The 24254-nt window shown below is 47.3% G+C and overlaps 1 long non-coding RNA gene across 2 annotated transcripts in view; it reads right to left on the reverse strand.

Moving 5' to 3' along the window:
• LOC146817347 (uncharacterized) overlaps positions 1-24254 on the reverse strand; it is a 261970-nt gene that overhangs the window by 110023 nt on the left and 127693 nt on the right. For both annotated transcript variants that reach the window (XR_014962976.1, XR_014962975.1), the window contains one exon: positions 23986-24131. This is a non-coding gene — a long non-coding RNA (uncharacterized LOC146817347). The remainder of the gene's footprint in view (positions 1-23985; positions 24132-24254) is intronic.

The raw sequence follows: 24254 nt of genomic DNA on the forward strand, positions 1-24254 counted from the left end.
CCCATGTAGCTACTCACCAACCCATGCAGCCACTTATACACAAAGTGAGAGACTGATACAGATATTTACACATTTAACATTACTCGTTAAGCCATGTATTCACTAAGATACACTTAATCAGTCAGTTATACAATCAATTTTTCAAAAACAAATCATCCATTTAGACACTTATATACCCATTTATTCTTCCATCGACCTGGAGATATACATATATAAAACATATTTAATTTTCAGAAAAACACACATTCACTGGATGATGTCATCAGTGATGTCATTTGAGATGTCATCAGTGATGTCATGAGTCATGTCACTGACCAGGTCATGAGTGATGTAATATGTGACGTCATCAGCAGTGCATTGCGGGCGCGCGAGTTATAGTTAGCTGAACTAACTATAACGGGGGAATTTCAATGGTTTTGTACAAGTGAAAAGTCCAGCTAACTATAACACCCCTGAAACCTATGGTTTTTTCAGTGAATTTCTGAGGTTTTTTAAAGGCTAATTCCCAACTATAACGTGCCTGAAACCTATGGTTTTTTCTGTGAATATATATATATTTATTTTTTTTCACTGAAAAAAAAAACACAGGTTTCAGGGACGTTATAGGTAGGAATTAGCATTTTTTTTAAACCACTTAGCTGGGGCGTGGCTTAGCACGCCATTATGGCGGACGTGTGCTAAGCGAGCTCCGTCCAGCCCGCTTTTAATCCTACATGTATCCTGTTCCCCCTGACACCTAATTGATTCTGGAGGAGTCTCTGCAGTGTTGGTCCACCATAGCTACTGCCTGATGTGAGCTGGTGGCGTGTATGCAGGTTCTTGCCGGAGCTATCGCGCAAAGAGGGCAGCGCGGCCTGCCTGCTGTGGAGGAGCCGGGGTGTTGCGTGATTCCATCTGGAGGTGTCAGATGTCCCGCTGGGTCCCACCCGCGGGCTAAGTTGGCTGCCTGAGGGGCCAGAGGACTGCAGGGGACGACAGTGACAGCGAGAGTATCGGCGGTGAACCGGTAACCCTGCGGAGACGCTGGTAAAGGGACGACAGGAGAGTAGACGGCGGCCGGATCGGGTCGCGTGGGTGAGAAGGGGCGAGGCAGGAGTAGCGGTAATGCCCTAGACCCCAGACGGGCAGAGCGCGCTTCAGCGGGGGTTGCCCCCGGGCAACGGGACCAGCAGCAACGGGTCCCAGATCCGTATTCCTCCCCCCACCCCTGCTTGGGACCGCAGCCCGGGATTGGCGGCACGATCGAGACACGGGGGGCCTTCTGACAGCGAGGTTTGGTTCTGAGCCCTCTTCCTCCTCATCTATACCGAGTGTTTGTAGTGGCGGCCGGAACAACAATGGCCCCCTGCATGTGTGGGTGGTGGAGTGTCTAGGAGGCCCTAGAAACAAGGTGGATCGGCAGTGGCAGCTTCTGAGGCTGGCTGCCCCATTTTAGTGCTGCACAGTGACCTGAGAAGGATTGGGAAGTGTGACACGGTGGCCAGGTCGGGCCGTGCAAGCGAGGAGGGCAGAGGCGCATCGAGTGCAGCGGCCCGTGGTGGTCGATAGAGGCGACCTGCTGGGACTGTTTCCCCTATACACAAGGCTGTAACAGGGGTAATTTGGCAGCTGGGGATCGGCGGCGCAGTCGGGCCGCGGGGGGGTGACTGGGGGCTCTGCTGTCCCGCCTGGGGATCACCACTGCTGGTGGCTACCTGGACCCTGAAAGACCTGGAGGTGGGGCATTTCGTGGGAGGCAATTGGACCGAGACGTGCCTGGGGCTTTGTATTCCCTCCCTCCCCCTCCTCCCCCCCCCCCCCCATCATCTAGCACACATCCTACTGTAGGCGGTTAATTTGGAGACTGCGTGCTGGCCGCGAGGGGACCCTGGTGGCATCGGGGCCCCGGGGGCGATTCACTGGCCCTGGTGCAGCTGCTGCTAATATCGACAACTAACCGGGACCCCGTTTGCCCTGGGTGGACTGGACTGAATGGTGATCCTTGTGTGTGTGTGTGTCTGGCCCGGTTCTCCCTGGGTCTGATCGGGACTCTAGAGGCAGATATGACGAGGGATAAGAGTGGTAGCGGCTCGACCAAGCATGGGCCCATTGACAAGTTCACCGGTCCAGGCGCGGCAGCGGGCGCGACTGGAGGCCAGTCGGAGCCTGTTCCAGACAATGCGGCCCTCATGGCGGCCATCACCAATCTAGGTACATGCTGGATGCAAAATTGGAGCTGTGGGGTCAGACGTCATGCTGCTGCGGCAGGACTTGCGCAATGCAGTGTCCCGGATCACTGAAACTGAGACCCGTGTCTCGGGAGTGGAAGACGAGGTCGCAATTCTAAAGCAGAAAATGGCAAATATGGAGACGGCGCAGAAGGGTCTGGCGCTCCGTGTTGAGGATGCAGAAGGGTGCGCCCGAGCACTAACCTCAGATTTGTGGGATTTCCGGAGGGTTGCGAAGAGGGCAACATGGAACGCTTCCTCACGTGGTGGCTAGAAAGCTGGCTTCCCCCATAGGCTATGTCATGGTGTTTTGTAGTGGAGCGGGCCCACAGAGCCCTCGTGCAGAAACCACTGCCGGGGGTTTGCCCACGACCAGTCATAGCAAAACACTTGAACTATCATGACCGAGACGCCATACTGAAACAGGCCCGGCCGGGCTAACGAACCACTGCTTTATGACAATGTGCGCATCTTAAATTTCCCTGACTAAACGCGGCTCGTGCAACAACAGCGCCAATCGTTTATGGCCGCGAAAGGCTCGCCTAGGAGAACTCAAGCTCCCATAAGCTCTCTTGTTTCCCGCTAGTCTGCGGGTGGTGTACCGATCCCGCACCCATTTCTTCGACACCCCGGAGGTCTTCCGATGGACAGATGAAACAGTGCCAGTGCACACGCCGCCCGGGAAGGAATCGGACTCTTCTTCCAGTGTGGTGGCCCGGAGGGGTTCCCCGAGACATCAGCGGGGGGACAATGGTCTGCGGGCCTCCTCTTGAGGGGGCCCCACTCCTGGGCGCCAGGTGTCGAAACCCTAATGTCCGAGGTGGAGATAGTGTTGCGGAGTTCCATCTGGCTCAAAATGTACTTTGGCATATATTGGTCGGGGGAATCTGAATGTGGGCTGGTCAGGGCCATGCCCAAGGACTATGGGCTGTAAGTTGGGGATCCATTGGTTGGGGCGGTTCTTGCTCCCCCCTTGGGGATCGGGAGCTAGCCCCGCCGCGACAGATACTTCAATGTTTTTGAGGTATGGGGTGGGGGGTTTGTGGGGGGGTGTTTGAGGTTCCGAGTCACACTTCCGCATGTGGTCCGCCATTCTATACGCGCGCGTCACCACGGTCTACCCACAGTACTGCATGACACTTCCCTTCCCTATGGCTAGCGTTCTAACTAGAGATTAGGAGACCCCCGGTGTCCTTCGCATTATCAGTTGGAATGTGTGCGGGCCTTAGACAAAATTAAACGTGGGGCCATACTGCATCAGGCGAAGAGGGCCAGGGCCAACATCCTTATGCTGCAGGAGACTCATCTTATGGGGATTTCAGCAAGTTTTTCATGCAGGGTTCGTGAAGGGCTCCAGGGGAGTGGCGATCCTGGTTCATCGCAGGGTCCCCTATGTACAAGCGCAGCAGTGGACCGACACCCAGGGACAGTACCTGTTCATCCGAGGCAAGATTGGGGAGGATGATGTTATGGAACTAGCCAGGGACAGGAGTGGAGCTGGAGGTGGCTCAGGGAGTGGTCATCCCACGAAATTATACTCGCTAGTGACAGGTCTAGACTGGGTGGATGTGTGGAGGGGTGTCCATGGGGATAGACGAGAGTTCACGTACACTTCGGCGGTTTATAAATCCTTCTCCAGGCTCGATTACTTCTTTATTCCCCGAGTGATGATTAGTAGGGTGGCGGCGGCTGAGATCCTGCCCGAGGCCTCTCAGATCACTCCCCAGTGTCTCTTGAGCTTTATATAGGTAGGGGGCAACAACCCTTCAGATGACGCCTCTCGGTGTGGCATCTACAAAATGAAGAATATGATGCACGTAAGAGAGAGGCCATCGACCAACACCTAACCTTAAATGAGGGGTCAGTGCCTGGCGCTGCGACTCTATGGGAGGCCCTGAAGCCTACCCTGCGAGCTGTGGACATAACCTGGTGTGTGGCGACTCGTAGGAAGCGTAAAGAGGAATTGATTCGGGCGGAGGCCGAAATAGAGGCACTTGAGCGCCGGGCGCGGGAGGGGGGAGATGAACGACATGTGAGACAATTACTTCTGGCCCAACAGTCCTGCGCCGCCCTCATGATGGAGGAGGCCCGCCAAGTCTGGTTGGCGACACGTAGCAGGGTATATCAATGGGGGACAATTCTGGCAAGATGCTCCATCGGCTGAGTCAGAGCACTTTCCATTCTCAGGCCCTTCCAGGTCTTCGGGACGTGGCGGGGATCCAAATTGTTGACCCCGCTGCTATAGCAGCGAGCTTCGCTACATACTACGCTGATTTATATGCCCCCCGGGAGTGTCTGCCAGCCTACACTGTAGATAAATTCCTAGCTGACCTACCGCCCAAAGCGGTGTCTGATGAGGTGCATGACCTCATCAGCTGCCCCTGACTGAAGAGGAGCTGAGCACGGCCTTGGGTGAACTCAATTCCGGGAAGGTTCCTGGACCCAACGGGTTCCCGAGTGAGTTCTTCAGGCACTACAATACGCAGTTGGCCTCCCACTACCGGGCGGTGGTTGAGGAGGCTCGGGAACAGGGCCTGCTTCCCCCAGACTGGCGGCATGCAGAGGTGGTGGTGTTCCTTAAGCCCGGCCGGCCACCGGAACAAGCCCCATCTCCCTCCTGAATGTGGAGGCTAAAATCCTGGCCAAGGCGTTGGCCAATCGCCTTTTGCCTCATATCTCAACTCTCATACATCCCGACCAGGTGGATTTCATGCCCCAGAGGGCGACTAGGCACAATATAAGACAGGCAAATATTGCAGTGGCGGCGGCTCGACAGACGGGGGAATTAGCGGCACTCCTATTAGCTGACATGGACAAGGCATTTGATTCCCTTAGTTGGGTATATCTCTTTGCACTACTTCGCAGGCTTAACCTTGGCCCGCGCTTCCTTTCCTATCTCATGCTCCTCTATACAGATCTTACGGCTGCGGTACGGGTGCCTGGTGCGGTCTCTTCCACATTCTCGATCCAGAGGGGCACTCGGCAAGGATGTCCTCTATCTCCATACTTATTTGCCCAGGCCATGGAGCCGTTGGAAGCATGGGTGCGTATCGACGCGCAGATCCGGGGACTCGAGTGGGCTCCGGGTCTGTCCGACAGGATTGCGCTTTATACGGACGAGGTTATGTTTTTTCTCACAGACTTGGACAGGACGGGGCGGCGCCTCTTACGGATTATGCAGATCTTTGGTGAGACTTCGGGACTCTATATGAACCCCCGCAAATCTACACTGTGGGTTCTGGGTGACCGACCGAGAGTGGGCGATAGGGCGAATACGATCCAGCTAGCAGTTGGGGGTCTGAAATATTTGGGGGTATTCCTCACAGACGTGCCAGCCATCTCCTGGGAGCGGAACCTGGCCCCGGTATGGGAGCGAGTTCGAGCAGACCCCAAGTCTTGGGCGCGTATGCCCTTGACACTGTACGGCAGATCAGCAATTTTTAAGATGGTAGCGCTTCCTCGGCTGCTCTACCAGCTGCAGAATCACCCGTACCCGATCCCAGCTGGATGGTTCCGACTGGTGAACTCTGTGCTTGGACAGTTTATGTGGGAGGGGGGCAGCGTCCGTGTGGCTCTGCGAACATGTTTTTTATCCACTTATTGTGGAGAACTTGCGTCCTCCGATATCCTCTCATATTACCAGGCTTCACACCTGCTTGTTGCGTCCTCCGATATCCTCTCATATTACCAGGCTTCACACCTGCTTGTCCTCAATGAATGGTGTTACGGGGACAGGGGAGACCCAGTCAATGCATTAGAGCGACGACTCATGGGGTCCAACACACTCCATACCATCTTGTACTCGGCGCAGCTGCAGAGCGGAATGCCGTCGGCCACACGGGTGGAATTCGCAATATGGAAGCAGGCATTACGCCGCATGGGTTGGTGGAATACCCTGACTAGTGAGACTCCCCTCTGGATAATGAGCGCCTGCCTGAGCTAGCGGCCTTACAGGGGTTCCGGGGATGGGACGATATAGGTATCTCGACTCTGGGTGATGTGGTAAAAGGCACGACACTCAAATCTTTCTGGGACCTACAGAGGGAATTTTGTATGCCTCAATCACAATTCTACAGGTACCTCCAGTTTCGTCATGCACTGTCCCCTAGTTTGGAGGGGTTGGAATCTCTCCCCGAATTCAGTCCGTTGGAGGCGAAGGTCTTTATGGGGGATCTAGAGACCAAAAAGATTTCCAGGATCTACCAATCCCTAGTCACGCACTGCTCTACCCCACTCCAGAAGCTGCACGGGAACTAGGAGAAAGATGCAAGAGAGGTGCGGAAAGAGGTGCAGAAAGAGGAGCAGGAAGAAGCAACAGAAGTGCAGAAAGAGGCAACAGAAATGAGGAAAGAGGCAAGAGTTGCAGAAAAAGGCAAGAGAGGTGCAAAAAGAGGGAACAGCTATGCAGAAAGAGGCAAGAGAGGTGCCGAAAGAGGCAAGGGAAGTACAGAAAGAAGCAACAGAGGTGCAGAAAGAGGTAAGAGGGGTGCAGAAACAGGCAACAGAGGTGCCGAATGACAAAAGGGGCACAGAAATAAGCAAGCGAGGTGCAGAAAGAGGCAAGCAAGGTGCATAAAGAGGCAAGAGAGGTACATAAAGAGGCAAGAGAGGTACATAAAGAGGCAAGTGAGGTGCAGAAAGAAGCAACAGAGGTACAGAAAGAAGCAACTGAGGTGCAGAAAGACAAAAGGGCTGCAGAAAGTCAAAAGGGGTGCAGAAAGAAGCAAGTGAGGTGCAGAAAGAGGCAAGAGTTGCAGAAAGAGGCAAGAGAGTTGCAAAAAAGGGGACAGGTATGCAGAAAGAGGCAAGTGAGGTGCAGAAAGAGGCAAGAGAAGTACAGAAAGAAGCAACAGAGCTGCAGAAAGAGGTAAGAGGGGTGCAGAAACAGGCAACAGAGGTGCAGATAGAGGGAAGAGGGATGCAGAAAAAGCAACAAAGGAGCATGACAAAAGGGGTGCAAAAAGAAGCGAGTGAGGTGCAGAAAGAGGCAAGCGAGGTGCAGAAGAAAGAAGAAAGGGGTGCAGAAAGAGGCAAGAGAGGTACAGAAAGTCAAAAGGGGTGCAGAAAGTCAAAAGGGGTGCAGAAAGAAGCAAGTGAGGTGCAGAAAGAGGCAAGAGAGTTGCAGAAAGAGGCAAGAGAGTTGCAGAAAGAGGCAAGAGAGTTGCAGAAAGAGGCAAGAGAGTTGCAGAAAGAGGCAAGAGAGTTGCAGAAAGAGGCAAGAGAGTTGCAGAAAGAGAGGATAGGTATGCAGAAAGAGGCAAGTGAGGTGCAGAAAGAGGCAAGAGAAGTACAGAAAAAAGCAAGAGAAGTACAGAAAAAAGCAAGAGAAGTGCAGATAAAAGCAAGAGAAGTGCAGATAAAAGCACGCAAGGTGCAGAAAGACAAAAAGGGGAGCAGAAAGAAGCAAGAGAAGTGCAGAAAGAAGCAAGAGAAGTGCAGAAAGGGGAAAGTGCACAATGAAGGAACTGAGGTGCACAATGACGGAACTGAGGTGCAGAAAGAGGCAAGAGGTGCAGAAGAAAGAAGCAAGAGGTGCAGCAAGAAGCAACAGAGGTGCAGAAAGACAACAGGGGTACAGAAAGAAGCGAGAGGTGCAGAAAGAGGCAAGAGGGTGCAGAAAGAAGCAACAGAAGTGCAAACAGAGGAAAGAGAAGTACAGAAAGAAGCAACAGAAATGCAAAAAGAGGCAAGAGTTGCAGAAAGAGGCAAGAGTTGCAGAAAGAAGCAAGGGGTGCAGAAAGACAAAAGGGGTGCAGAAAGACAAAAGGGATACAGAAAGAAGCAAGATAAGTGCTGAAAGAAGCAAGAGGTACAGAAAGAAGCAACAGAGGTGCAGAAAGAAGAAAGCAATGTGCAGAAAGACAAGAGTTTCAGAAAGAGGCAAGAGTTGCAAAAAGAGGGAACAAGTATGCAGAAAGAGGCAAGTAAGGTGCAGAAAGAGGTAAGAGGGGTGCAGAAAGAGGTAAGAGGGGTGCAGAAAGAGGGGTGCAAAAAGCAGCAAGAGGGGTGTAGAAAGAAGCAACAAAAGTGCAGAATGACAAAAGGGGTGCAGAAAGAAGCACGAGAAGTGCAGAAAGAGGCAACAGAAGTGCAGAAGAAAAAAGCAAGAGGTGCAGCAAGAAGCAACAGAGGTGCAGCAAGAAGCAACAGAGGTGCAGCAAGAAGCAACAGAGGTGCAGCAAGAAGCAAGAGGGTACAGAAAGAAGCAACAGAGGTGCAGCAAGAAGCAAGAGGGTACAGAAAGAAGCACCGGAAATGACGAAAGAGGCAAGAGTTGCAGAAAGAGGCAAGAGTTGCAGAAAGAGGCAAGAGTTGCAGAAAGAGGCAAGAGTTGCAGAAAGAGGCAAGAGTTGCAGAAAGAGGCAAGAGTTGCAGAAAGAGGCAAGAGTTGCAGAAAGAGGCAAGAGTTGCAGAAAGACAAAAGGGGAGCAGAAAGACAAAAGGGGTGCAGAAAGAGAAAAGGGGTGCAGAAAGAAGCAAGAGAAGTGCAGAAAGAAGCAAGCGAGGTGCCGAAAGACAAAAGGGGTGCAGAAAGAAGCAAAAGAAGTGCAGAATGAAGGAACTGAGGTGCAGAAAGCGGCAAGAGAGGCATGCAGAAGAAAGAAACAAGAGAAGTGCAGAAAGAGGAAAGTGACGTGCAGAAAGAGGCAAGAGAAGTACAGAAAGAAGCAACAGAGGTGCGGTAAGAGGGGTGCAGAAACAGGCAACAGAGGACTAGAAAGAGGGAAGAGGGGTGCAGAAAGAGGCATGAGAAGTGCGGAAAGAAGCTACAGAGGTGCAGAAAGACAAAAGGGGTCCAGAAAGAAGCAAGCGAGGTGCAGAAAGACAAAAAGGGTGCAGAAAGACAAAAGGGTGCAGAAAGACAAAAGGGTGCAGAAAGAGGCAAGAGAGGTGCAGTACAGAAAGAAGCAAGAGAAGTGCAGAAAAAAGCAAGCAAGGTGCAGAAAGACAAACGGGGAGCAGATAGAAGCAAGAGAAGTGCAGAAAGAAGCAAGAGAAGTGCAGAAAGACAAAAGGGAGCAGAAAGAAGCAAGAGAAGTGCAGAAAGACAAAAGGGGTGCAGAAAGACAAAAGGGAGCAGAAAGAAGCAAGAGAGGTGCAGAAAGACGCAAGAGGTGCAGAAAGAAGCAAGAGAAGTGCATAAAGAGGCAAGAGAAGTGCATAAAGAGGCAAGAGAAGTGCATAAAGAGGCAAGAGAAGTGCATAAAGAGGCAAGAGAAGTGCATAAAGAGGCAAGAGGCAAGAGAGGTGCAGAAAGAAGCAAGAGAGGTGCAGAAAGAAGCAAGTGAGGTGCAGAATGAAGGAACAGAAGTCTAGAAAGGGACAAGGGGGTGCAGTAAGAGGCAAGAGAGGTATAGAAAGAGAAAGAAGCAAGAGGTACAGAAAGAGGCAAGAGGTATGCAGAAAGAGGCAAGAGAGGTGCAGAAAGAGGCAAGAGAAGTGCAGAAAGAGGGAACAGAAGTGAAGAAAGGGACAAGAGGGGAGCAGAAAGAAGCAGGAGGGTTGCGGAAAGAGGCAAGAGAGTTGCGGAAAGAGGCAAGAGAGTTGCGGGAAAGAGGCAAGAGAGTTGCGGGAAAGAGGCAAGAGAGTTGCGGGAAAGAGGCAAGAGAGTTGCGGGAAAGAGGCAAGAGAGTTGCGGAAAGAGGCAAGAGAGTTGCGGAAAGAGGCAAGAGAGTTGCGGAAAGAGGCAAGAGAGTTGCGGAAAGAGGCAAGAGAGTTGCGGAAAGAGGCAAGAGAGTTGCGGAAAGAGGCAAGAGAGTTGCGGAAAGAGGCAAGAGAGTTGCGGAAAGAGGCAAGAGAGTTGCGGAAAGAGGCAAGAGAGTTGCGGAAATAGGCAAGATTTGCAGAAACAGGCAAGAGTTGCGGAAACAGGCAAGTGGGGTGCAGAAAGAGGCAAGAAGGGTACAGAAAGAGGCAAGAAGGGTACAGAAAGAAGCAAGTGGGGTGCAGAAAGAGGCAATAAGGGTACACAAAGAAGCAAGAGAAGTGCAGAAAAAAGAAACGGAGGTGCAGAAACAGGCAAGAGGGGTGCAGAAAGAGGCAGGAGAGGTGCAGAAAGGGACAAGAGGGGTTTAGAAAGAAGCAGGAGAGTTGCGGAAAGAGGCAAGAGAGTTGCGGAAAGAGGCAAGAGTTGCAGAAAGAGGCAAGAGTTGCAGAAAGAGGCAAGAGTTGCAGAAAGAGGCAAGAGTTGCAGAAAGAGGCAAGAGTTGCAGAAAGAGGCAAGATGGATACAGAAAGAAGCAAGAGAAGTGCAGAAAGAAGCAAGAGACAACAGAGGTGCAGAAAGACGCAAGAGGGGTGCAGAAAGAGGCAAGAGAAGTCCAGAAAGAAGCAACAGAGGTGCAGAAAGAGATAGGAGAAGCACAGAAAGAGGCAGGAGAGGTGCAGAAAGAGGCAGGACGGGTACAGAAAGAGGCAGGACGGGTACAGAAAGAGGCAGGACGGGTACAGAAAGAGGCAAAAGGGGTACAGAAAGAGGCAAGAGGGGTACAGAAAGAGGCAAGAGGGGTACAGAAAGAGGCAAGAGGGGTGCAGAAAGAGGCAAGAGGGGTGCAGAAAGAGGCAAGAGGGGTGCAGAAAGAGGGTAGAGGGGTGCAGAAAGAAGCAAGAGATGTGCAGAAAGAAGCAACAGAGGTGCAGAAAGAGGCTAAAGGTGCAGAAGAAAGAGGTGCAGAAAGAAGCAAGAGGTGCAGAAAGAAGCAAGAGAAATGCAGAAAAAGACAAGAGAGGAGCAGAAAGAAGCAAGAGTGGTTTGTGCACTATTAATACCAATTTAACACCCACATTTAGCAATAAGTAACAGGGGACCATTCCAGCTTTGCAAGGGGCCTTCCACCATGCTGTAACACTTGTCACTGCATTTTTGGTAACTTTTGAGCAGTTTGAGATAGAAACAAGATTTTTTTTAGTTCAAATCTGCAGATTATGCAGCAGATGGATTATTTGGCAAATGGGGAAAACGTATAATCATGCAAAAATCGGTGCAGCCAAACAGTCGCATAATTCCAATGACCCTGCTCATTCCTCAGACTCGGTCCAGAAGTGCTACTCAGTGGTTCCTTCTGTTTTTTCTTTTGTCTCATTGAGTTTATAGTTTAGCTTCTATGGAAACAAGAACGACTAAACCCGAGGTTACCACTCCACAACACAGACTACCATACCACATAATTACACCCCATTACACATAATCCCACTCTACATAATTCCTATACATTGAATACCACATACTTAATATCCAAATACTTTCACAGCACAATATACCACATAGTTCCACTACACACAATTTAACTCCATTCCACTCTAAAAAACATTAGTAAAAACGTTCACATTTACAACGCCAACAGCTTTAACTCTCGCAAGTGCAAGACCTATTACAATGCAAATGGTTCTTTAACTAGTAGTGGTGCTTGCACAGTGGTGGAGAAAGGCAGCTGGGCCTCCAACCAGCGCTCCTGAATTCAGCTGCGTAGGACTTACAGGAGGTACCAGGAGGGCTTCCTGGCCCCCCAAAGTCCTTCAGGAGTAAAGTGGACTTCATCCCCCAACCAGTAGTGTGCCAGGAGGTGGAGGAAGGAGGGCATGGCCTCCGAAGACCTCTTAGAAATCCCAGTATGTGGGACTTACTGGAGGTAACAGGAGGAGTAGTTGTCTCCCAAGATCATCCTTGGGGGCGAACTACCCCTCCTATTACCTCCAATAATTCCCACACAGCAGGATTTCTAAATTCTCATAGCAGGCTAAGGCCCTTTGCCCACCACTCTGCAAACGCAGTGCTCCCGCCATGCCATAGCAAACTGCAATATCCCGGGGGTGTGCACCCCGGGACATTGCTGGAGCTGGTCCTGGGGAGGTGGCAGTCCCCAGGGCCATGGAGGGCTCCTGGAGTGGGGCCGCATGGCCTGTCTCCCATCATGTTTAAAGCCCCGGGGAGGTAGTGGTCCCTGGGGCTGGAGGTCCGCACCGGACTCCTGCATGTTTTTTTTTTTTTTAAGGTATCCCCAGGGATTTGACAGGCCCCGGAGCTGTGGGGGGCGTGTGGCTCACCCACATTTAATCCCTATAGCCCCGTGAAGGTGGCGCTCCCCGGTGTTTGGGGGGGCGCAAGGCCTCCTGCCCATAACTAAGGCCCCAGGGAGGTGGCGGTCCCCCGTGGGCAGCGTGGGAGGGGCATGAGCTCCCCCATGCATTTGTTCAAGAATAAAAAGTTTTGTCAAGATTCTCGGACCCTAAACAAATCCCCGATTATTTTTGTGGGACCCCCCTGAGCAGTCCTAGGGGGTCAGAGTGTTTTTACCCTGCCCCCTTTTCACATTTCTCCACCTTTTTTCTTGTGACTCAGTTCAACCGAGTCCCAAGATGGCTGCCAACACTTCCTGATTGGAACTGTTGGCAGCCAACCAGGTTGCAAGGCTCAAGATCGGGAGGGTTCGAGTCGATATATAGATATCTGTAAAATGTTTATTTTTTCAAAATCTACTGAACAGATTTACACCATTTAACATAAAGACTGCACTCTAAACCAAGAGCTACCTTTCTGCCATATTTGGTGTAATTCCGTTCAGCAGTTTGGGCTGTAGCTGCGTCAACAGTTTTCAATGGAAATTGACATGGAGAAAAAGTGTTTTGGGACCCCGCCTTTTTTCCTCGGCCCCCACTTGAGGTATCACCCCAAAACTTTCAAGACCGGAGCGAGCCATTAGTTTTGAAATAATCGTGAAGATTTGTCAAACAGCGCCAAAGGATATTGGCATAAGAAAATCCGCTTTTTTTAATAGAAACAAGGTCCTAACTATAACTACCTACTGGCAACTGCCAGTAGGCAATGTATATATTTCAATTAAGTCCACAGATTTTGTTTTTGTACTTAAAGTGCATTCTCCTGTCATGCAGGTGCTACACTCGGCGGTATATAACCCTCCGATCAAACTTTATTGGTGCTTAATGTCTCCAATCAAAGAAGAATATGTGCACTCTCATGTTCTTTAAGAATGTATTCCGCAATAGCAATAACTAAATTCTTAAGATCATTTTCTCACTCTTACAAAAGCCCTCCAAAAGAACTGCTTTTGTGCCATTTTAAAGCATGGTAATATTTTAAAAAACAATTAACATTTTCAATACTCTGAACTGTGGTCCTAGGACCTTGAAAATCATTTCCATAACTTTAGTCTATTATCGCATTTGCATACCCAGTATATATAATTTTCTTTCACGTCTTTTTTGTCAAATTTTAGCAGTAATTTGTCGTGATGGGCACCTACAGAATTCAAAGTCAGTCCTAGGGTTACTGAACTGTGAATATTTGAAAGCTTATTTTACTAAGTGACCGCAGGTATGGGCTCCTAGAGCTCCGCAATGTGTAGCTCAGAGCTCTAAAGGAGGACTCTACATTTAAATCTCTCATTAGAATGCTGATGGTGTAGACACCCTCAGGCGCATAGAGGAGGGTGCACGTTTAAGAACAATGTCTGGAATGTAATAAGATCCTGCACCTCTTCCTTTACTCTTTGTGAGGTATAAACTTATTTTTAAATATGTTAACCCCTTCCGTGCTGCGCAAATTCCGCCGCTGTGCTGACGGTTTCTTGCGCGGGCGTGGTCATGACGGAACGGTTCCGTCATGAGCACAGCTCAACCGTGGCTCATGACGGAACCGTTCCGTCATGAGCACCGAAGGGGTTAAAGCTATGTCAGTAAACATAAATACGCAAACGATTACAGTTGCTAAATAAAATGCAAGGTGTTCGGAGTAAAAAATACGACACCTTTCCAGTAAAAAGTGGTAAGTGTGCCAAAGGACCGAGGCCATGTTACAGGTTTGGCGTGGTGCCCTTTTTGCACTATGTGCACATTCATAGGATGCATCAGATTATCAAAAGGAACAATGGCATCAATAATCAGTGCTATAGACGTTGTCACGTAACACGGAAAATGCAAGATGTTATTCATGTACATCTTTGTATCCTATACACCCTGAACATTGTCTGGGAGGAGGTAGTCACAGAAAGCACTCAGTCTTATGATCACCTCAAGCACAGTTGGACTGGTCTGCAAGGAAAGCTGGCAGTCAGGGCCAGACTGGCCGTAGCGGCAGTGCTTAATACGTAACAAAATATGTGCTGGGGCTCTTGTCAGGCAGCCACTGCAGCTAGCACAACACACGACCCCTGCCATGTTGCCAAATGATGGTAACACAACTACTAACCTTCACTCTACTACAAGTGTGACAATTCAGACTATTCCAGGCCCCCAAAGTTATAAGAATGGCTCCGGCGGCACACAATAGTAATTTTTAATGTATATTCAATTAATGATTAACTATTGTTGTGGTCATCTCTAAATTGGCAAGACAGCGCCACCTTGTGACATGCTGTTACAAGCACCGGAGTTGACAATTAAGTGGCAGTGCTGAGCACCGAAAACCACAGGCTCAAATTAAGCACTGCGTAGCGGGCACCGGGCGTTTCCCCAGTGGGCCGCCAGGGTTGGGACTGGTTTTGAGCCCCTGGGGGGGACGTTTTTGTTACTGGGCCGGTAATATCAGCCTCCTGCATCAAAATCAGCTGAAACCGTCCCTAGCAAACAGCTCAGCTGCATCAACCGTCCCCCCACCCTCCCCCCAACCCCCGGGGGCTGGCTAAGCAGTTTTCCAGGGCCGGTTTCAGTTCCCAGTCCAGCCCTGCTGGCAGTGACCAAAGGGCTGGTCTGACAGGCCGGTGTAAGGACTAGTTTTTTTTAGCTGCTTTTGGGTCTATTTTAAAGACTGGTGGGCCAGGTTTTACAGTAAATTTATCGGATATAATCACACACATTGCCCTAAGCAAGCACAAATGTATGCCCATACCTTACAAAACACCTATACCGTGTGTCTTTACAAATTCAAAACTACCTTGATTTGCAAATGTGAGCCCCTTTTTAGGTCGAGCATTCGAGACCTCTTGTATATAATTTAGTGTATACTTCTTCTGTGGGCTTAAGCAATTTCATTGGTTTGTTTCAGTGTCCTTTAAAAAGGATTGCATGGTAGTGGTCAGTCCTGCCTCTTTGTCCCTCCTTTTTAGGTCTCGCCTGAGCCAGCGCTTTAGCGCTGCTCTGGCGAGAGCTATAGAAAACGGGGATTTGGAAGTGCAAACAAGTGCTTTTCAGGCCCCCCAACTACAGTGCATGTGCGCCGGGCGTGCGCACCATTTGGCAGCCTCCATGTACATTTCGCGGGCGCTTTGATGTTCTCAGTGAGCCGCGCGGCCACTGCGAACATCAAAGCGCCCGCAAAATGATTACTTTCACTTTAACGTTCGCACCTACTTGTTTTTTTTGTCTCGGCTCGTGTTTTAGGAATATTGTGTTTTTTGGCTTTCCGAATGCGCTCAGCCGATGGCTGTAAATCATGTCCCTTATCTTGGTTCTTCTCCCATCCCCCTACTCCCGCTGTCGCTTGGTCGAGGCTGCTTTCCCTGTTCTACTCCAACCATCGCAGACCGCTAAAAATCTAATTTTATGCAAGACATTACAGCTCTTTACAACACAAGGTGCTTAGTGTCTGCTCAAAGAGCCCTCTCTTGAAGTCTGCTGTGCTGCCCTCCACCCTGCCTTGCTCAGAGCAACCACCTCTGGCCGGCTCTTCCCTGCGAGAATCCGCCTCCTCCTAATACAAAACATATTTCCCCAGCATCTGGAGGGTTATCCGCCTCGGCTGACCATGCCTCATGTGATAGCACTCTGCTTTTACAGCACCATATCCACAAAGATGTGCTTGCAACACCACTGCATACTAAACCAAACAATTACTACTCATTGCAGCAAAAACAATGCTGATCGTTGGGCAGTGGCTTTCGTAAGTACAATCCAACACTGTCCCAAGGAAAACAGTCAGAAAGGCCAATATATACATTTTTGACATTATTGAAGGGCTGCTAGTAACCCGTCGGTTACTTTAAACCGCTAAATGCATTTTATTTACAATAAAACTAGAACACCGGGTGCACACACGTATAAGGGTTTTTTAAAACCCCTTCAACAGTACATCGTCCCTTTCTGACATGTTTGGTCAGAGCTCCATGTGATCTCATGCACACAGAGTGTGCCGAGTTGGTAAATAAATGTTGGCTATTGCACGTTTTCGGTACTCTCCTGTAAATGCACTCTGATTTTTTTTGTATTCCACCCAGAAGCACCCAATTACATTACACATGTTCAGATTCCCTTTTTAAGGAACTGAGCGATTAACTGATTTGTCATAATTATAGAATGTAGAGTTAGTACCAGGGCTTAAACTGCTTCCGCAGTTCCAAATGCGGCTGCTCTGGCATTACTCCTTTGTGGCACGACCACTGCGAACTTGGTGAATTGGGTCTCTGTTGGCACGTTTAGCCACTTCACATGTAATTAATTGTGTTTACTTGGTAAAACAAGCATTTGCAATGCAATAGGTCTCGCATTTACGCGAGTTTGAGCTATTGACATTGCAAATGACAATGCCTTTTATTTTTGTTTTTTGAACATAAATAAAAGGCATTGTCATTTACAATGCCAATTGCTTAAACTCGTGTAAATGCAAGACCTATTGCATTGCAAATGCTTGTTCCCTTTAGTTCCTCCCAGGCAGCAGGGACAAGTACTGAATGATTACCCTTTGGTTCTTCATTTGTCATTTGGAGGACTATTTTTTCCTTTGTTTTCAGCTCCTGTTTTGGTGGGTGCGTGTTCCACTTCGGCTCCCATAGCTGTTTGCAGTTTATTGCAGCATTCCTCCAATCGCCTCCGTGTGTTTAATAGTAAGGAAACGTCTTGATACAATAAGTCTTGATACAATAGCCAGAGTCATTTTATCCACATCTCAATGGGTGTGTTTGTGAAGAAACCGAGACATGTCGGAAGCAAAAAAAGCCTGTACAGATAAGATTAACTGAGTGCACGTCTTGCGCTCAATTCACGTCAAACTGTGTGCAAATATGTCGGCCATCTTGCATTTCAGGTTCCTGTGCAGATGCAAAAGGTACAACCAGGGGACGGATTATGTTGTTTTTGCATTACTTAATAATTACATTTATAATGATTTACAGGTGTTAATATTACAATTATTTGTGTGTTTCTTAAATCACCACTCATTCATTTTTTTAAATAACTAATTTGTATAATCGTGTGACATTTTATTTCAAATGGTTATCTCGGGGGTTTATTTCATATTCTTTATTCTGGCCAGTGCATAGTAGCAGAATTGTGGGAAATACCAGATTTGTAAGGTTGTTAAGGAAAGGCAGGGGAAGGCTAGCCAGTCTTCTACTACCATAGCAGCCCAGGTCAAGGTTCACCGAGCCAGCGGAGCGCCGCCGCCAGTGGTAATGTATGAGGGTGCGGCCATTTAGAACTACGGGAATGGTAAATTCGGTGCTTACTTGCGCCTTATCTTTGCCCTCAACATGGCTCCTGGGCTGCAGCTGCTCTTTGCCACTGTGGCACAGGAGATGAAGGTGCCACAGTACACCTTGATATGCTTCGTGCCCTGGGAGTCGGAGTCGTAGGGGTGTTTGGGTGCCGGGGACAATGTGAGTTATCCATTGTCCTCCAGCAGTGTTCGTGCTTCCACTCTTGTTAAAGTTTTGCTTTCTACCGGTGGCAGACTTCAATCGGAACCGCTACCCAGTCTTATTTTTATTTATTACTTTACCACAGCTGCCCAGAGGAGCAGAAGAGCATCGCATTTTCTCCTTTAACTTTTTTTGTTCACCCCCCCAGATATCAGACTGCTGTCTCGAACCCTGTTCCACAGCATCAAAGTGCAGTTCCAGCCATTAAATCATATCCTCTTCGTTGCTCTTTCTGCTTGCTCCCTCCTTCCCTGTACCAATCACACACTTTTCAAAATAGGGAGAAATTCCATCTTGGAGACTACTGGGAACACCGAGCCTCGGAACCGCATTTCACATTATCAAAATAGTGTATATTTTTCTACAGGGCATTTATTTTTCCTTATATTAAGGTTGACATTTCAATGTCAACATTGTTTTTCTGTACATCAGTTATATTTTCACTTTACGTGTACACAGCACTCCATGGTGTTATAGTGTTTAACATTGTTTTATAAAATTGATATGAGATAGGCAAAAACGTGTGTTGAGATTTCCTGTAGTTGCATGCGAGCACGGTAGGTTGTGCGGTGGTTGTTCACGTATTCTTTAATGTTTATTCAGGATTAGCTTTCACAGTCACGTGTTGTTAAACTGCAAGGGGTGTTTAAAGGATTTGAGTGAGAGTGGGGTTATAAACGACCAGTGGGTCTAGAGAACAATTCTGTTGGCTTCATTGTGTTTAAGTATACGTGGCTATGCTGACTATTTCAACGTAAATGATGTAAAAGTTTGCGAGCGCCGTAAGACTATTTATTATTATATTGACCATTTTTAGTTTATGTTTGGTCTATGTTTCTTTGATGCACATTTGGGTCATGCACATGGTGAGATTCAGCATGGAGTTTGTTTACATGGGTATTAAAACATCACTTGAGATTCTTTGGTAAAGGCATACTTTTTTTAGGTGTAAGTATTAGCAGAATCTCTCCCCTTTTCGTTTATCCTTCTCTTTTTTCATTCTTTTCTGATTTGTCTCTCACTTTAACTCTATCCTGTTCTGTTTTTCTCCCTCTTGCTCTCTATTCTTCTCTCTTTTTCCCACTTTCTTTCTCTCTAGTTATAACCAGGGCAGATGCTTTTTTTTTTTTCCAAACCTTAATTACAATAACACTGGGCTTTGACGTACAAAAATGGGGCGATTCATCAAGGGCATATGATAACACGGAATGGCTTTTCACAATGTGGCCTCTCCTGCCTCGTAATTCCAATGGCTCTGACTGTAGCGAATTTAAAACAGCCATGCTCTATTGCCATGAGCCAGGACGTTTTCCAACCATCTCCATTGGGCCCGAGCCTGATGGGGAGAATAGGCCATGTATACATTTGGGATTAATCCATAGGCGTGAAGGAGCAGGTGAGTTGAGATTTACCCCATGCAGCATGCTGTGGTGCAAGGCCGGCTTTAGCACTAGGGGCGCCCGTGCAATAATCTTTCTTGTCACCCTCCCAATTATCTTTCTCCACAGATTCCCTCACTACCACCCTCCAACAGTGGCCCTCATCTCTCCTTTGCTTCTCTCTCACATGCATTTCATTACACTGCTTCTCATACCAGTATAGGGTGTTCAAGCACTTTACATCACACACATTATACAGAGACAATGAATCGTGTGTGTAAATCATTCTAAAGGAAATGCGGATTACAAGGAGTAGGAATCATGTTATGCATACTAGTAGGAAGTATATTTTACAAGTATTTGGTCTGCAGAAGCTAGTAATAAAAGGATCTCTGACAAAAACAGTAAGCTAGCGAGCTATCTAAATAAAATACAGGTCTGTGATCTGCATGGTACACGTTGATAGCCAGACCTCATCTCTCTCCAGCAGGAACATTAATCGCCGGAGGTATCTTGACATTTATATTGTTTTTCTGAAAACTGCTGGAGACCCAAGGAACTCTGCAGCAGGTGCTTTTAAACCCATAAGGTATTTCTAAGCACAGTACCCAGTCCCCGCCCTCCGACCTCAGCGCCTCCCTAAAGCCTGCCCTGTTGTGGTGCCTAACATGAGGATTTGACTTAAGCATATTTCACCAAGTATAGTTTCCAGAACTAGGTCAGTTCTCACTCTCCATCTTGCATTCATCCAATTTCGTTACTTTAGAGTGTAGTATATGAGGCAATTGTTTCAAAACGTTTTGAGGAAGAGCCATAAACCTCCTTAAGAGGGACCGGTCCGACCGCCATAAGGGCGGCGCGCGCTAGTTTGCGCTCAGCCTTGCTCATTCTCATTCCTCTCCCTCACTCTATTCAGATTTGGCATGGTCTCCGGCATTGCATTCTCAAAACTATTTCAACCTTCTTTCACGGAGTTTAAAAAAAAAAAAAAGTGATTTCTTGTTTTGCTGTTGTCTCGTTTCTCTCCCTATACACCATTGTCTGCAGAGGTTGCTGCTTTTAAATGGTTTAGCTTCCTGTAGGTGTTAGTTGCTAGCCTGAGTTCTGAAGGCATATCACAAACTAGCCTTCGAAAGTAAACATTCCATTTAAAGATATTGAGCTATTGCTCTTGGGAGGATGCATTTAACAAGTTGACTTGCATTTAGTGATATGCTCAGTATTTCAGTGGCGGAAGGTGTTTTCTAGTTGAGGGTTTTAAAATTACTTTTTGATTTCAAACCCCCACTTCTAGCAGAGAAGCTTAAAGTGCTTGAATAGATAGGACTCTGGTTGTAAGAAGAGTGCATTGGACCCTGCAAAACAGATCAAACATGCCAACGTTTTAGAACAGGAGGAAAGCGGTAAATTTTGGGACTGTATTTTCCCCATTGACTTCTATTGAAACAGATTCAATTTAAGACAGGCAACAGCTAAATTAAAGCCATTTTTGGCTTATCCAAAATCGAGTCTATTTGCATATATGAAGAGATCTAGACAGATTGCTGATAGTAGTGGAGCCTTCCATGGTGCAAGCATACCACAGTCATGCATCCATGCTCACACACCTACAGATATACATAATTGATACCACTGATAGACATTCATACACCCTACTGACTGAGATGCACACCACATACTTCAATTCATATACCACAAACAGAACAAAATCTCACATTTCTAAACACCCATCTCGTACAGATAGCATAAATGCACAAACCCAAAAGGGTACACATAAACATATAGGCACATACCTCACATAAACACGCCCACCTACACCACAAACAGAAACAGCAACTGACAATTCAAGGCTCCCAATGCCATTTTCTAATTCATAATCTTATTTTACTTTGTGTTAATGGCCACACAATAGGTGCTCCCCGTGTCTTACTGAACAAAGAGAAAACAGCACTAAACCCTCGTTTAAAATTTTTTCATTTTCAATGCTTTTTTGTTTTTTCACTGCTCTAGATCAGGCGCAAGTACAAAGCCTCAGACATAAGCCATATTTGTGCAGAAAGTCTAATTTTCAATTAAATGTGCAAGTCTGCTGTTAGTATATCTTCTTTTTGCGTCTTGCCGAAGTTTTTAGCACAGCCATCCACCAACAGGGGGAATGTTGCTTTATTTTATGGCCTTAACATCACTTTTTTATTAAGGCCGTAAAATAAAGCAACATTCCCCCTGTTAGTGGACGGCTGTGTACGCATTCCTTCTTTGATAAACCAATTTTTGGTGTTTAGTTAGTACCAGTCTGTTTTTAACACGGTTGTACAGCCTAAGTTTCCTCAAAGATTCAGCTTTGAAGTGCTGCATTAGCATAACCTTGAAATGGACCCTAAAGGTGCTGGCAAAGCCGAGCTAAGAAAATTGCCACCTTCCAAAGGTTTGCTTGAAGAGTAGTGTTCTGTAGTCTGGTATGTCTCACCCATTGGAGGAAGGAAGGAGAGGGGAGTTGTATGTTAAACTCCTGGATATCTAGGACTGACTGATTGGTCAATTGGAAGAAACTGTAGCGGTGGGCTTGAGGTGCTGATGAGGTGCTCAGTTGTCAGATTCGTGTGCCTTGTTTTGGGGATTTTAGTCAGAGCACTTTATAAACAATTTTGTGTTGCACAGGCCATTCACACAGCTATTTAAATTGGGGCAGTGTGGGGTTTGTTGTTGGCCTTGAAGGCAACTGGGCAAAACAGAATTTTCTAATACTTTTCTGTGGGAAGGGGAACTGTCCAATCTCATCTTTTTATGGTCTAACTTGACAGCACAGCTGTTACAAGACAATGATGTGAGAATAATCAGGAATGGGGTTTTGGTTCCGCCCAAATGTTGAGACCCAGGAGTACATATTTTGATTGGGCGGAGGTTGTGTGCTTCCGCAAAAAAGTGATTTCCCTCCACACAGCTGCTATCATTTTGTTTATTTTTCCAGCTGCCTAAACTTGAACTTTCAGTGGAACACTGGCAGTAGCACAGATGGGAGGAAGCTAGGCATTAACCTACATGGATTTTTAGGTCGAGCCTTGAGCAGTGCTTGCGCTGCTGCGAGGCAAGCAGTAGTGGAGTATGGCTATGAAGCTCAATCCGCTCTCCGCCCATATTTATAATTGGCTTGTGTCATTGTCCTTCGTGAACGCTGCCTTCCAAGTCATTAGGTGTGTAAGTCCCTTCTTGGTACCGCTTTGTCTGTATATGTAACCTCCCATGGCAACTGGATCTTTTACTGGTGTTGCGACACGGTATGTCTTATTTAGTCTGTAAGCAATATTTTCTTTAATGAGTTGCTCCTACAGTAGGCATGAAGTGCTTTCCTCGCCATGCGCGCTTTCACTTTCAAGCAGTCCCAGAAAATGGCGGCCACTTCTTTGAAGTGAAATAGGTCTCGCATTTACAAGAGTTTGAGCTAATGCCATTGTAAATGACAATAGCAAACTCTTGTAACGCGAGCTCTATTGCATTGCAAATGCTTGTTTTTTTTTTTGCTTTCAGATTCATCAATGAGGGGGCCACTTTTAATTTGGTGCCTGGGCCTATTTTATTTTCTGTCCAAGTCTGACCCGGACCTCAAGGACCCCCTTGGAAGCTGGGGTGCAGGGTGACATGGACTAATCAGCACCTGCCCTAAGGTCAGTGTCTCTACAGGTACACCCAGGCTCTTACTCTGGAGACTCCATGTTGCCATCCATACCCGCTTTGTAACCGCATATCCACTCACCCAACTGTGTCTAAAATATGGTGCACGGAACAATGTGTTTAATCATTTCATTTCAATATATCTTCATGCCATGTGAATAACTACTTTACATCTGCGAACACTAACAATGTGCTGCACATTGGGAATTTCAGATGGTGCCAAACAAAGGCCTGCCGCTGCGTCTGTAAAACCAAAATACCCAGGGAGCTTCAAACAATAATCAGATGCCTGTTGCTTGTCTGGGCAGTTTTAAAATACATCCCCAGGCGCCGTATTTCCAAACATCATGATCTGCACAAGTGTAGAAACACAGAGCAAATACATTTGCCTCAATGTTACTGGTAGTCATACTGAATGGAGCAATTTTGAAGAATTTCTGCATCAGAAAAAAAACCTGAAAACATATCAATCTATTTAATCATGAAAAACAAAGCAATCATAACACGAATAACCTTTACAAAAAGAGCAACCTGATTTTGCCTCCTGTGCGCTACTACTATGTTTTATGTTTGAAAGATGGCAAAACTGCATTCTCACTTTTTTTTTTTTTAAATTAAAGGCGGTTTTTCCCATTTTACCCTGGTGCAAATACCGTTTGCTCCATTCAGTTAGTAAGCGGCGAAATAGTCTAAATTAATTTGTAAAATGAATTTGTCTTGAAAGTTGTAACTTACATTTAGGCTGCAAGGGAATACGGGCAACTTAATAATGTGCTTTTTTCATAGCCGGACACAAACTTCACTATGAACAATCTGTAAATACTGCTTTACACTACGCCAAAACCCATTTCCAAATATTTCTAACGTGGTACTAGTCAAGGACGACCCCTCTTTACGATTTACTGCAAGCTATTCTAACATGGCGAGTAGTTTCCCGCTGCCAGCCCTTCAGCATGCATGTATGCTTTGAAGCAGGTTGGCACATAACGTTACCCTTCAGCACTCCGGTGCCTGAAAGGAAACGGAAGACGCCAGACCATGTCTGTCCTTCGCAATGAGCACATTCTTTTGCTTAATGCGGCCCTCTTTAAGACTGCTTATTAAAACAACAAAAAAGCTACAAAGTGCATTTTATTATTTTACCCCATTTGGCTTTGATGGAGGCTTTGAAATTTAATCTTTCCGTTCAAAATAATGGACTTCAAAGTTTCGGCTTCTCAGAAAACCCACATCCACCAAGTAATCCGGACAGCTTTCGAAGTGCTTCTATGGGCTGCGGGTTTTTTCTCCTAGGGGGAAACAAAAACCTGGAAATTAGGGAACTAAGTGGGTAAGACTATGAAAAGAAACAACCACCATGGACATTTTTTACTGCAAATTACAAATACAATTCTGGAACAAAAATCCTGCCT

Source organism: Triturus cristatus, chromosome 6 (assembly GCF_964204655.1).
Source record: "Triturus cristatus chromosome 6, aTriCri1.1, whole genome shotgun sequence".
NCBI lineage: Eukaryota > Metazoa > Chordata > Amphibia > Caudata > Salamandridae > Triturus > Triturus cristatus.